At 35.4% G+C, this 12,258-nt stretch overlaps 1 protein-coding gene across 3 annotated transcripts in view; it reads right to left on the bottom strand.

The window, feature by feature from the left end:
• Nucleotides 1–12,258, bottom strand: part of CCDC102B (coiled-coil domain containing 102B) — a 772,664-nt gene that overhangs the window by 721,055 nt on the left and 39,351 nt on the right. The window contains exon 2 of one of the 3 annotated variants that reach the window (XM_007487774.2): nt 11,070–11,156. The exons of the other annotated variants lie outside the window; for them this stretch is intronic. The gene's annotated coding sequence lies outside the window, so the exon portion shown is untranslated. The remainder of the gene's footprint in view (nt 1–11,069; nt 11,157–12,258) is intronic. 3 annotated transcript variants of the gene reach the window in all.

Here is a 12,258-nt window from a genome sequence, read left to right on the forward strand (position 1 = left end):
CTATCATATTGCTGGTTTATAATCAGCATAAAACTCCTAAAACTTCATTTTTAGTAGAATTGCTATTTTGTAATGCTTTTCCTATCTTTTATTGATTTGAATTTACACTTGACCCTATTAAAGAACAAATAATTAAATCAGTCCAATGTTTGGTCTGTCATAATCACCACACACACACACACACACACACACACACACACACACACACATGATCTCTTGATCTCTTCATCCCAGCTTTGTGTCTTCTGTGAATGTTTGCTATCACATTTGCTTGTATACTAAAAATAGTTTGGGGTGTTTAATAATCAACCACATTTTACCTTTTGTTTTTAATTTGTTAGCTAATTTGTCCTTTCATTAAATTGTCTGTTTTGACTATAACTAAGGTCAGTTATTGGTTTGTTTGTTCTTTTTCATATTTTTATTTCCTTATATTAAAATAATATTCACAAGGTCAAGTAATAGATTAATAATACTAACTTATTGTCCTTGAAAGAAACACAATATGCATAATTATGTTTAATATGAAGGTTCTATTTACAGAGAAAGTTACCTCCAGGGGACTAGCTAACATACTTTTGTTACTCAATTGAAATTGCAAAGCGAACTTTACATACTAAGCCCTGATTTCAAAGTCCATCTCATTTTGACTGTTTTATTTTTCATATGCAAAATTTAAAGTCTCAAAATGTCTCTTTGTACTACTATATTTTTCTGATCCAATTTATGCCTTACAAAGTAAAATTGTGCAGCAGTTGAACTATACAAATAAAACTGAAATAAGAACAAACCACAGCAAAGTGAGCATTTTGCTCATTAGTTATTATGGTGTTATATTTGTGATATTTCTATACTAAAAAATATAGATTTGCATATTTTGTGGAAAAACACATGGTATTTTATGGGGCTTCAAGATTATTATTAATAGGCTCATTGTTTAACAACAGTCCTGACCACAAAAGAAGTATTGGACAGATAGCCCAAAATTTCTAAAAAACAGATTTCAATAGAATTTTTCATATTTGGATGCAATTTGGAGAAATGGAGTGGTGATGCTTTTACAAAACAGATAGACAGTATTCATTTCTTTGAGGCACCATGGCTAAGATGTTTGTCTTGACAGTCATTTTCTTTAAATTTGGGTGGGGTTAGTAAAATGAAATAAAGGAAAAATAGTTTGCACAATGGGTAGTAATCTTCCTGAGTTCAAGTCTGCCCTCGGACATTTACTCTATGTGTATGCACCTAGATTGTTCACTATTTATCAGGTTTATTTTCCTCTTGCTACTCTGGCATACATTCATTTTGCATGACCTAGTTTTCTAGTCAGAAAGATAGTCTGTATTTTTGTCTATGAAAAATAACTTGTAGATGATTTTGTCTGTTATATAGGATTTAAACCTAGTAAAAGAGATAGTGGAAGAATTACAAATGGGCTAAAAATATAATAAGACTCCACTTTTAACCTCAAGTCAAATGGAATAGAAAGTGGTTTTAAAAAATTGATATCTGAATAACCAAAACACTAAAACCTATTTTCTACCAGTTTAATAGTATAAGATGCATGTCTACAAAGATCACTGAATGTTGTTTCATTAGCTCCTATTTGTCCAATTCTAATTTTTAGAAAGTTATTTTCTTCCCTGAACTTTTGTGTTTCTTTTTCCATTTGGCTAATATTATTCTTTAAAGAGATGTTTTCTTCAAACTATATTTTTTGCCTCCATTTCCATTTGTTCCATTCTATTCCTTATGGAATTGTTTTCTTCATTTATACTTTTGAGCCTCCCTTTCCATATAGACCATAGGTCTATATGGACCTATATAGAATAGACCATAAGGTCTATTCTAGTTTTTAGGAAGTTGATTTCTTCAATGAATATTTTCCCTAGCTCTTGAGGCTTTTTCCTCAATTCTTTTATTATTTTTTAACTTATTTTCAAGTTTTTCCAATGGTTATTTTGAAGCTTGACATTCTTTCACATTTTTCCTTTGAAGATTCACATTCTTCCTTTTTGGCATTGTTGTTCTCTTCCAAGTTCATATTTTGGTCTTCCCTGCCCCTAAGGTAACTTTCTAAGATAGTATTTTTTTGCTTGTTTATTTTTTGTCATTTGCTCATTTTTCTGGTTGTTTTCCCCCATTGTTTTATCTATGTGTTGACATATTTCTCTGTGGGGAAGAGGGCACACTGATCCAATCTTTTAGAGTATTCTTCTCTGATACTTGGAAAAGGCTTGGCTGTATTTCTTAGGTATTTCTGTCAAGGAGGTAGACCTGTTGGTTTTCTATCAGGTGGTTTGCAGCTATTTTGTTGAAATATATATCAGCCTCCTGTGTTAGTCATTCCCCTGTTGTTTCATGGCTTGGGCTGATCCCCTGCTCTGGGTTCATCTGCCTCAAACCTTCTACTGCCACATGGAAGTGTGGAATTTCCTGTGGTCCAATCAGTTCCTCTCTTTGCTCCCTTGAGGCTCAGGGCTCCACTGTCATGCAGGAGTGAAGAGTTTCCTATTTTCTCTGCCTTCTATAGTCATGTATGGTGTCTTGGGCTGGGCCCCAATACATCTGCAGCGTTGTTGCCTCTGGCAGAGTTGTGGTGTGTTGGGTTGCTCCAAGTTCTGGTTCTCATGGATGCTGTGCTGTCTGGGCTACTCTCTCTTTTTATACCACACATATTGCTGAATGGTTGTGGAGAAAATCATGCAACTATTCTGGCTAAATCCAACACAGATTTATATTACAAAATCTCAACTGCTACTAGACAACACTACAATAGCTCCCTTATTAACTCACTCTTCAACTATCCTCAACAGTTCTCTCAAATATCTTTATCTCTCCTCAAACTTTCAAAGGCCTCCCCTTCCTCCATGCTCTAGCCTAAGTTCCTTGCCTCACATTTTACAGAAAAAATTGGAGATCATTCACCATGAGCAATGTCTATTCCCCTCTTCATCATCTCATATCACTTATATACCTTATGCCACTATCTCTTCCTTCTCAACCATCTCTCAAATGAAATGGCCTTATTCTTCATATCTTATATATAGTATATATGTATACATATATATTATATATACATATCTTATTTATAGTCCCTCTTTTTATTCAAGCAATTCTACTCAATCCTATCTCCCCCCAACCCAAATCATCCTGTCATCCCTTTCTTCATGTGTTTTTAACCTCTCATAATTGACTTCCTACAAACATCCATTTTGCCTTAATCTTGAAAAAAAACCCTTTACTTGAACCTTCCATCTCCACTAACTGCTGTTTATATATCTTCTATCCTTTGTAGCTAAAAAAAAAAAAGAACATATACAATAGGGACCTCTGCTTAGTCTTTCTTATAGTCAAGTTTCAAACCTTATCATACCACTAAAACTATTCTCTCCAAAGTCACCAAAGATGCCTTGGGTACCAAATTCAGTGGCTTTTTCTCAATCTTCATTCTCCTTAACCAGAGGAGCCTTTTATACCATTGACCAACATGTCCTCCTTGATACTTTCTTCTCTAGATTTTTAGACACCACTGTCCTACCAATCTGACTGTCCTTTGCAGCAAAGTCTCCTTTGCTGTTTCTTCATTCCTATCATATTTAGCCATAAATGTCCCTCAAGGCTCTGTCTGTTACCCTTTTCCCTCTCTATAGTACTTCACTTGGTTATTCCATCATCTCCCATGGATTTAATTACCATCTCTATGTTGATGACAAATCCACCTCTTTTATCCTTTTTTGCTGATCTCCAATCTTGTATCTCCAACTAGATATCCAGTAGATATCTTAAACTAAACATGTCCAAAAATGAAGTTATCTTTCTTACTTAATTGCTCCCACTTTGTCCTCCTTTATTCCTGTCTAGAGCAACATCATATCCCCAGTCTTTCTGCCTCACAACCTAGGAGTTATCCTAGACTGCTCACTATATCTCACCTTCCCCCCCCCCCCGCCTCCTATCCAATTGGTTTCCAAGGTCTGTTGAGTTGATCTCTCCAATATCTCCCATAAACCATTATTAAACTGTCTGTTTTTGCTAAGGTGTAATCTCATTGGGAGCTTAGAAATGAAAAGGGAATTATTGATTTACTTTTTTAAACTTCCATGGGCAGAGAGAATATATTCACCAAGGTCTTTCTAACTTTGAGGTAGCAATAGGGACTGTGAAGTTAAGGGCTTCTGACTAAGTAGGCACTGACTGAGATATCTGTAATATCCTGTGCCTACTTTTAAAAGAAAAGTACTGTTCCATAAGGGGCAGATTAAAAGTAGCTAGAGAAAAAAAAAATTACTCTCCAAGGAAAAGAGTAGCCTAGTCCACAAAAAACTGAGGTTAGAAGGGAAAAGGAAAAAGACATTACTGACATCTCTGCCTACCAACTCTGCCTCCAATATTCCCACATAATTTCAGATGATCAGTTAGTTAGTTTTGCAATAAAGCTTCACTCTTCATTCAATTCAACTCAATTCATCAGTCATTTAAGGGTTGTCTATATGTAAGATACTATACCTCATACATGGGGTAAAAAGACAAAAATAAAGAACACAAATTGTACAGAGGAAAGTAGCCTTTATATAGATAATGACAAAATTAGCTGGGCAAGGATTGGGCAGCTATATGGTACAATGGATAGAGTACCGGACCTAGAGTCAAGACCTAAGTTCAAATACATCTTCAGACACTAACTAGTTGTATGACCCTGAGCAAGTCACTTCACTTTGTTTGCCTCAGTTTCCTTATCTGTAAAATGAGCTGGAGAAGGAAATGAAAAACCACTCTTGTATATTTACCTAGAAAACCCCAAATGGATCACAAAGATTTTGGTACAACTGAAAATGACTGAACAACAAAAGTCAATGGTGGGGGGCAAAGAAATGATCCAATCAAACTATTTTAAGGTTATTTGAGCAAAGTGAGAACACTTTTAATGAGATTAAGGCAAATATTACCCTAATAGGGTATAGACAATTATCAGAGGCAGCTGTGGTACAATGTAAAGAGCACAGGTCATAGAACTGGAACATTTATGATGCCATAGAAAGCACCAAGGAACCCCTTGGACTCCTAGTACCACAGTTCAAAACCCACCTCTGCAGCTTGATGCCTTTATAACTTTAGGCAAATTATTTAACTTTTTGAAATCTCATTTCTTCATTTAAAACAAAAAATTTGAATTAAATGACCTTTAAGATTCCCCCAATTTATAAAATCTATGATCCTAAAACCTGGCTCTCAGTCTCATCTTCTACATGGTTTGTGACCTTGAGAAAGTCAACTGACTGATCCCAACCTTATTTCCTTAATCTATAAAGTGGATTTAATTGTGCACTGCATACTTTATGGAATTGGGAAGATGGATGATTATAATAGATATAAAGACCTTTCTAACTTATAAAGACCCACCTAAAAATCAAGTAATGTAACTTTGTGGTCTTATTTATGAATTATAATAATTCTAATCACAGAGGTATTGGAATTTTCCTGACTATCTGTGTTACTGTCGATATGAATCTGATGGTAATTTCATCCTGTTACAATTTCTGGGATCTCCTAGTCATTGCCTTGTCACAATTTCCTTTCTTTGTTTCAATAAAATTTCAAAAGAACATATAACAAAAAGAAAACAAATTGGCTACTAAGGAAAAGCAAAGCCTATAATTTATTTTAACTGTGAATTATCTGTTCATTAATTAGCAGTGAGCTAGAGGGAAAGGGCATATGTGACTAGAGAGAGGAAAATGAAGTAGGTTTTCTTACTAAGAAAATTCAAGTGGTTCAAGTAGTTATTTTTTTAAACCCTTACCTTCCATCTTGGAGTCAATACTGTGTATTGGCTCCAAGGCAGAAGAGTGGTAAGGGCTAGGCAATGGGGGTCAAGTGACTTGCCCAGGGTCACACAGCTGGAAAGTGTCTGATGCCAGATTTGAACCTAGGACCTCTCATCTCTAGGACTGGCTCTCAATCCACTGAGCTACCCAACTGCCCCCCAAGTAGTTATTTTTTTTAAAGACACTTGGTTTAGTAAACTAAGATTGTTAAAGTAAGGCTGAAATATTGTACTGAACTCAGTTTGGCCATTAATTATTCCATGTCCACCTAGAACTGGCCAATTGACCATTTACTACCAGGTATTTGACAATATGTATCATGTACCTGACTTCACTATCCAAAAATCTTCTACATATTTAAGTGCACAGAATCCAGAAGTTAAACCCAGCATTTCAGTTAGACAATTCAAATTAGCCAGTGTTCATGAAGTGCCTACTATGTGCAAAGTAGTGTGCCTTTTATGTCTTAAGATATTCTACCTCTTTTCTCATGAGTTTTTTTTAAAGAAAAACATCTGCAAACAAAAAGAATCATAAAAATTCATGTAAACTTTGCAAGAGTGCCTCTGAATATATTTCCTTTACTATATTATCTTGAAAGAAAAATAAATCAAACGTAACAGAATAAGTCTATTTTCTAAAGCATGTTTTCCTGAGCAACTCTGTTTTGAGACAATCTTGGATTTAATACAATTTGCCACTATTTTCTACAGAACAAGTCATAGATCATGTAAGTATATTTGTTTAACATGATGTTGGTAGTTAAACAACTTGAGTATGAAGAATTGTTTTTCCATTAGATCATTTTGCAAAAGAAGCTCAACTTATTTCTACCTACCCTCAAGCACCATTTTAAAAAATCAGTGTGTTCTAATGGAAGACAAAATTAATTCTTGATATCTTTTTAATAGTTATTAAAAGAGAAAGGCAATGCGGCCAAGTGCAGAGAGAGCTGGCCTGAGAATCAAGAAGACCTGTCATATATTCTGTAGCCCTGAGCAAGTCAAATTCTCAGTGCTCTAAAAACACATTACAAAAAAAAAGGGATTGACTGGCATTGGTAGTTACTTCTATCATTTAAATCATATATCCCCTTATGGTAATCTTAAAAAAAGAAAAATATTATATTTATTAGTACATTTTACCCAAAACTATATGAAATATTTTTAAAAATTAAAACCAAGTAGTGAATGGGGACAAGTAGCATACATAATGGTTAGCGAGCTACTGTTGCAGTTTGAAAGACCTAGATTCAAGTCCCTGCCTTTAATATAAACTGGCTATGTGACCCTGGACAAGTCATTTAATTTTTCAGCGTTCCAGGTAATTCTCTAAGAAGGTAATCTTGCCAAAAAGGAATGAACTTTCTTTGTGAGATGGAATTTCCTATGGAGTTTTCTCAGGAGTCCCCTATGCCAATGAAATCTAAGATCTAGCCCCTATCCCCTATTCCTGGTGAAAGGGAAGAAACATGTTTATTTTTTAATAGATAAAATAATGACCCACATATATTCACATGAAAAAAAAATGAATCAGCGAAAATATGGTTTGTGGATGACACTGAATTCACTACTCAAATATTCAACATGATTAAACCCTAGTCTCTCTGAGTCCCTGTTTCATATCACCAACACATCACATCACATTCATTGGAAATCTCAAACTGGATGTCCCATAGATATCTCAACCTCAGCACAATCAAAATAGAATTATAAAAGGGGGGAACAGCTGAGTAACTCAGTGGATTGAGAGCCAGATCTAGGGATAGGAGGTCCTGGGTTCAAATGTGGCCTCAGATATTACCAGCTGGGCCAGTTACTTAAATCTTATTGCCTAACCCTTACTAGTCTTCTGCTTTGGAGCCATTACATAGCATTGATTATAAGACAGAATGTAAGGGTTTAAAAAAACAGAATTCATTATCTTCCACTTCAAATTACCCAGGTCTACAACCCTTGAATTATCCTCAATTCCTCATTCTCCATCAGGATGCCAGTTTTTCTGTTCTTTCTTTACAATATCTCATACTTAAGTCTCTCTCTCCACTCAGATACCCATTTTGCTAGTTCTATTCCTCCTTAATTGAACCATGTCAAATAACCTCCAAATTTATCTTGGTCCTTTCATTGTCTCCCATCTCCAATCCATCCTGTATTCACTTAACAAAAAAGATTTTCCTGATGCACAACTCTGAATATATTTTTCTCCTATGCAATAAACCCTAGTGGTTCCCTATTACTTTTAGGATCAAATATAAACTTGTAAAGAGAGCTTTTTAAGTCATTTACCATCTGGTTCCAACATATACTTCCAGGACTATTATACGTTATTCTCTTCTGTGCACTGTATAATATAGCCAATACAGACTTACCGCTATTCTTCATATATGACCTTTGATGCCTTTATAATGCTACTACTCATGCCTGGAATATAATTCCCCTTCACATCTGCCTCTAAAAGTGTAAAGGCATTGAGGACAAAGCTTTTTTTCTTTGAATTCCTAGTGCCCAACTTTGCCTGCCATATTATAGACAATTAATAAATCCTTGATGATTGATTGATGTATCAGCAATCCCTACTGTCTCATCTAATTAACTCATGTTATCAAAAATCTTTGGAAATGAAAGTTGCTAGTAATAATCTCTGCCCCAGAGTCCTTTTACATGTGAATCTCTATTGATAGAGATGAATGTCCTACCTTGGGTAAGTGTGGGGCAGAGATGGAGAGTTAGTGAAAGTTTCAGGTATCAGCCAACCCCTCTAATTAAGAGCCTTTCAATATGACTTCTACTGAAATTATGTACCACAAAAGACTTAGATTCCCCAATGATTCAGAAACAGGAAGCAAACATATCAATCCTATTGCTTCCTGCCTCAGTGAAGATCAAGATCAAAGAAATGTAAATGAGTTATGACCATTATTTGGGTTGTTAAGATGAAAATTCTCAGGAGACTTCATATTAATTCATAATTTTAAAAAAACTTAAAAGAGCAAGTGATAGAAACAAAAGGCTTCCTGCCACGTGTGGCTGGCCATTCCCTTAGCAATCCTCCACCAGGCACTGGAGCAGTCCCCAAGAATGCCATCTCACTCTGAAAATCCTAGCCAAAGAGACCTACTTCCTTTTCATGCCCTGGCTTTTCCAAACCCCTCTGATCTGGCAGACTCTGAACTCAATCCAGATTAGAGGTCAGTCTTCCAGATGCCAAGAGTCAAGCAGGACAAGTTCATCTTCCTGGCACCAGAGAAAGCCAGGGGGCTTATGGCATCCTCCCAGAGTGTGTGTGTGTGTGTGTGTGTGTGTGTGTGTGTGTGTGTCTGTGTCTGTGTGTCTTTGTTATCTTAGTTTGTTGACATATAAGCATCAGTTTTTGTCCTTAATTCAGTCAAAGGGTGAGATTCAGATAATGAGCTATTTTCAAACTCAATATGAAACTTCCCTTTTAAAATCCAAGGCTGAGGGGAATGTCTGAACAAATCGTGAACTGGAGGGATTCCATGTGAACTGGAATGACCTCCAGGAATTGTTGCAGAGTGAATGAAGCAGAACCAGGAGAACCTTATACATAGAGACTGATACACTGTGGTACAATTGAATGTAATGAACTTCTCTACTGAGGGAATCATGAGAAAGAACACTGTCCACATCCAGAGAAAGAACTGTGGGAGTAAAAACACAGAAGAAAGACAACTCTCTGATCACATGGGTTGATAGGGATATGATTGGGGATGTTGACTCTAAACTATCACCCTAATATTATTAATATGGAAATAGGTCTTGATCAATGACATATATAAAACCCAGTGGAGGTGCTAGAGGAGGGAAGTAGGAGGAGAGGGAAAGAACATGCATCATGTAACCATGGAAAAATATTCTAAATAAATTAATTAAATAAAATTTTTCAAATCAAAAATAAATTTTAAAAAATCCAAGGCTGAGGGTATAAAAGGAAAACAAAAGCTGTCTAGGTTAATGTTGAATTCTCACAGAGTCTTTGTTATATTTACTCTTTATCACTATATTCTCTCTTTGGCTTCTCTGATGAGGGTAACTGTCATTTCTCTCTTAATTTTGTCCTCACCAAAGGGATGTTAATGCTATATTGAATCCCAGCCTCCCTGTGTCCTTGAGTTCCACACTGACCTCATGATTTATTTAACATTCTCTACTTAACAAAATTACACTAAATGTCTACTATGTTCTAGTTACTTTGAAAAATAGAGAAATTAATAAGGGAAGGTATCTTTCATTTGAAAATATGCATATTCTTCTAATAGCTTGAAAATGCCTGAATTGCTCATTGATTTATGGAATTATGAAATAGGGGCAGACATGCCTGGAGCTTTGGGTACTCAGTAGGAAAGGTCATGATTGCAGCAGGGAAAATAAGGCCTCAATCACACTTTAATAAAAGACAGTGAGAGCAAAGGAGAACGGCACAGAAAGTACAGAGATAAGAGACAAAAGGGGGATGGGGAGCACTGAATTTAATTTCATGAGGATGGGAATGGGGTGGTGATGTGAGGTAAGCAGTGTGGGGAAGAAAAGGAAATTCACAGAAAGTAACACATCACCATGGATTCGATTTGGGAGCACTAGGCAGCATGGGCATAAACAGAGAAAGAATGCTGGCGTGGGGAGGGGAGAGCAGAAGTTTGGAGTCTCATAATAGGATTTGAAGGGGACCAGACTAACTCTGATCTCCGCCACTTTGGAGTTAGCTCATTAACATCATCTTAAAGTTATCAGCACCATTTGCTGTTCTGCTGGTCTTATTGCTGATGTCTGGAGCATACCTGGGGTTTACATGCCAGAGGAACAAAGGGCACTGGCAGCAAAATATAAATGACTTCTCCTGATTTAGCATGAGGTCTCAGGATATGATTTTTAGTTAATATTTTATACAGTTGGGCAATTATGTTCCTTTAATCTCTAAGACATTCTGTACATGACTTTTAGTTTTCCCTTTGCAATTTTTCTTTCTGCAGTTGTTTCTTTATACTGGTTACATATAAACCTTTATACTGACTAGAAGGAGAAGAGGGTGGTCAAGAATAAAATACAGTTTTATCATAATGTCCAAAATTCTATAATTGGAATTTCATTCTTTTGGCTATGGTTAAACAGGAACTTTTTCCTATGTGGAACTATAAAAACCATTAAGCTTATCTATTATTATTAATTATTTAAACATCAGCATAAGTGGTTTATCATCCATTTCCCCTATATTATGACTCACTTAATAGCAGATGATGGAAAGTATCAGTAAAGAAAAGAATTAAGGTATCAACGACGTGATTTTCTTGTCAACAGGGGCAGGGTAAACCTGGAAGAAAAAACAGAGAAAAAGAGAATGGGGATGTATGGGAAAAGAACATTGCCTATTTTACAATTTTTCCCAGATTGATTTCACCTTCTCTAAATAGTTTCTGTGTAAACAAATTACAAATCTGAAAATATATTTTATTTTCCTCCAGAAGAGAAAAACTTCAACCTTGTCATCTCATTACCTTAGTCATAGGATTTATTTTTATATTTCACAAGATATAAGCTTTTTAAAGCATAGGCAAACAGTTCATTCTTTTTTTAACAGTAATACTGAAGTACTCTGACAGTTACCACTTCCACTACTGATTATACTAACAGTCCACTTACATCAGCCATTTCTATCTATTCATTAGCATTCTGTTGAAAAACTCTTTCACTAAAAAAGAGTCTGTACTGAATCTAATTTTAACAGTGATCCAAAGCAATTTCAGAGCAGTTAATTCTAACTGCTGCAGTAATCTAGCTTGTTTACTAATCTTAGTTTTCTCCATTAAATTGTCTACTCTCCCTTATTCTGCCCTTTGGATCTGTAAACATTTTGTAGAATTATTTTTTTCTTCTTTCCCTTCACTTCAATTCAAATGAACTATTCTGGGGAGTCTGCCCATTGCCATCATTTCTTTCTCGAAACATCTGGGACTACTTAAGCTTTCAAAATGCAGGAGCATTTATGGATATTATTTGTTGGAATATTAAGAATAGTTTCCATTTTGTGATATTGTTCCTATGTTTTTTCCACATTCATGAGTTGTTGTATTTTAGACACTCTTTCAATTGAATTGTAATGACTAAAATTGATCTTTAAAGACTGTACTTATATTTTCATCTTTAAGTATTCCTTTGCAAATGATTGTCATTCGTTTCCAAAAAATGACATGCTTGAGAGCTGAAGAAGAATGATTGTTGAGTGATGGAGTAAATTTTAATACAAAAACTGTTGATTGGGGGGGGGAATGTTTTAAGATTCTGTTTAACAATACATAGTCAAAGAAGAAGAAAAGAATGCTATGTCCAAACCTGTCTTTAGTGTTTGTGATGAAATGAGTTTACTTTCTGTTTAATTTTCAATTTGCTCTCTTGTAATGTGTACCATAACTTCA

Source organism: Monodelphis domestica, chromosome 3 (genome assembly GCF_027887165.1).
Source record: "Monodelphis domestica isolate mMonDom1 chromosome 3, mMonDom1.pri, whole genome shotgun sequence".
In the NCBI taxonomy this organism is placed as follows: domain Eukaryota; kingdom Metazoa; phylum Chordata; class Mammalia; order Didelphimorphia; family Didelphidae; genus Monodelphis; species Monodelphis domestica.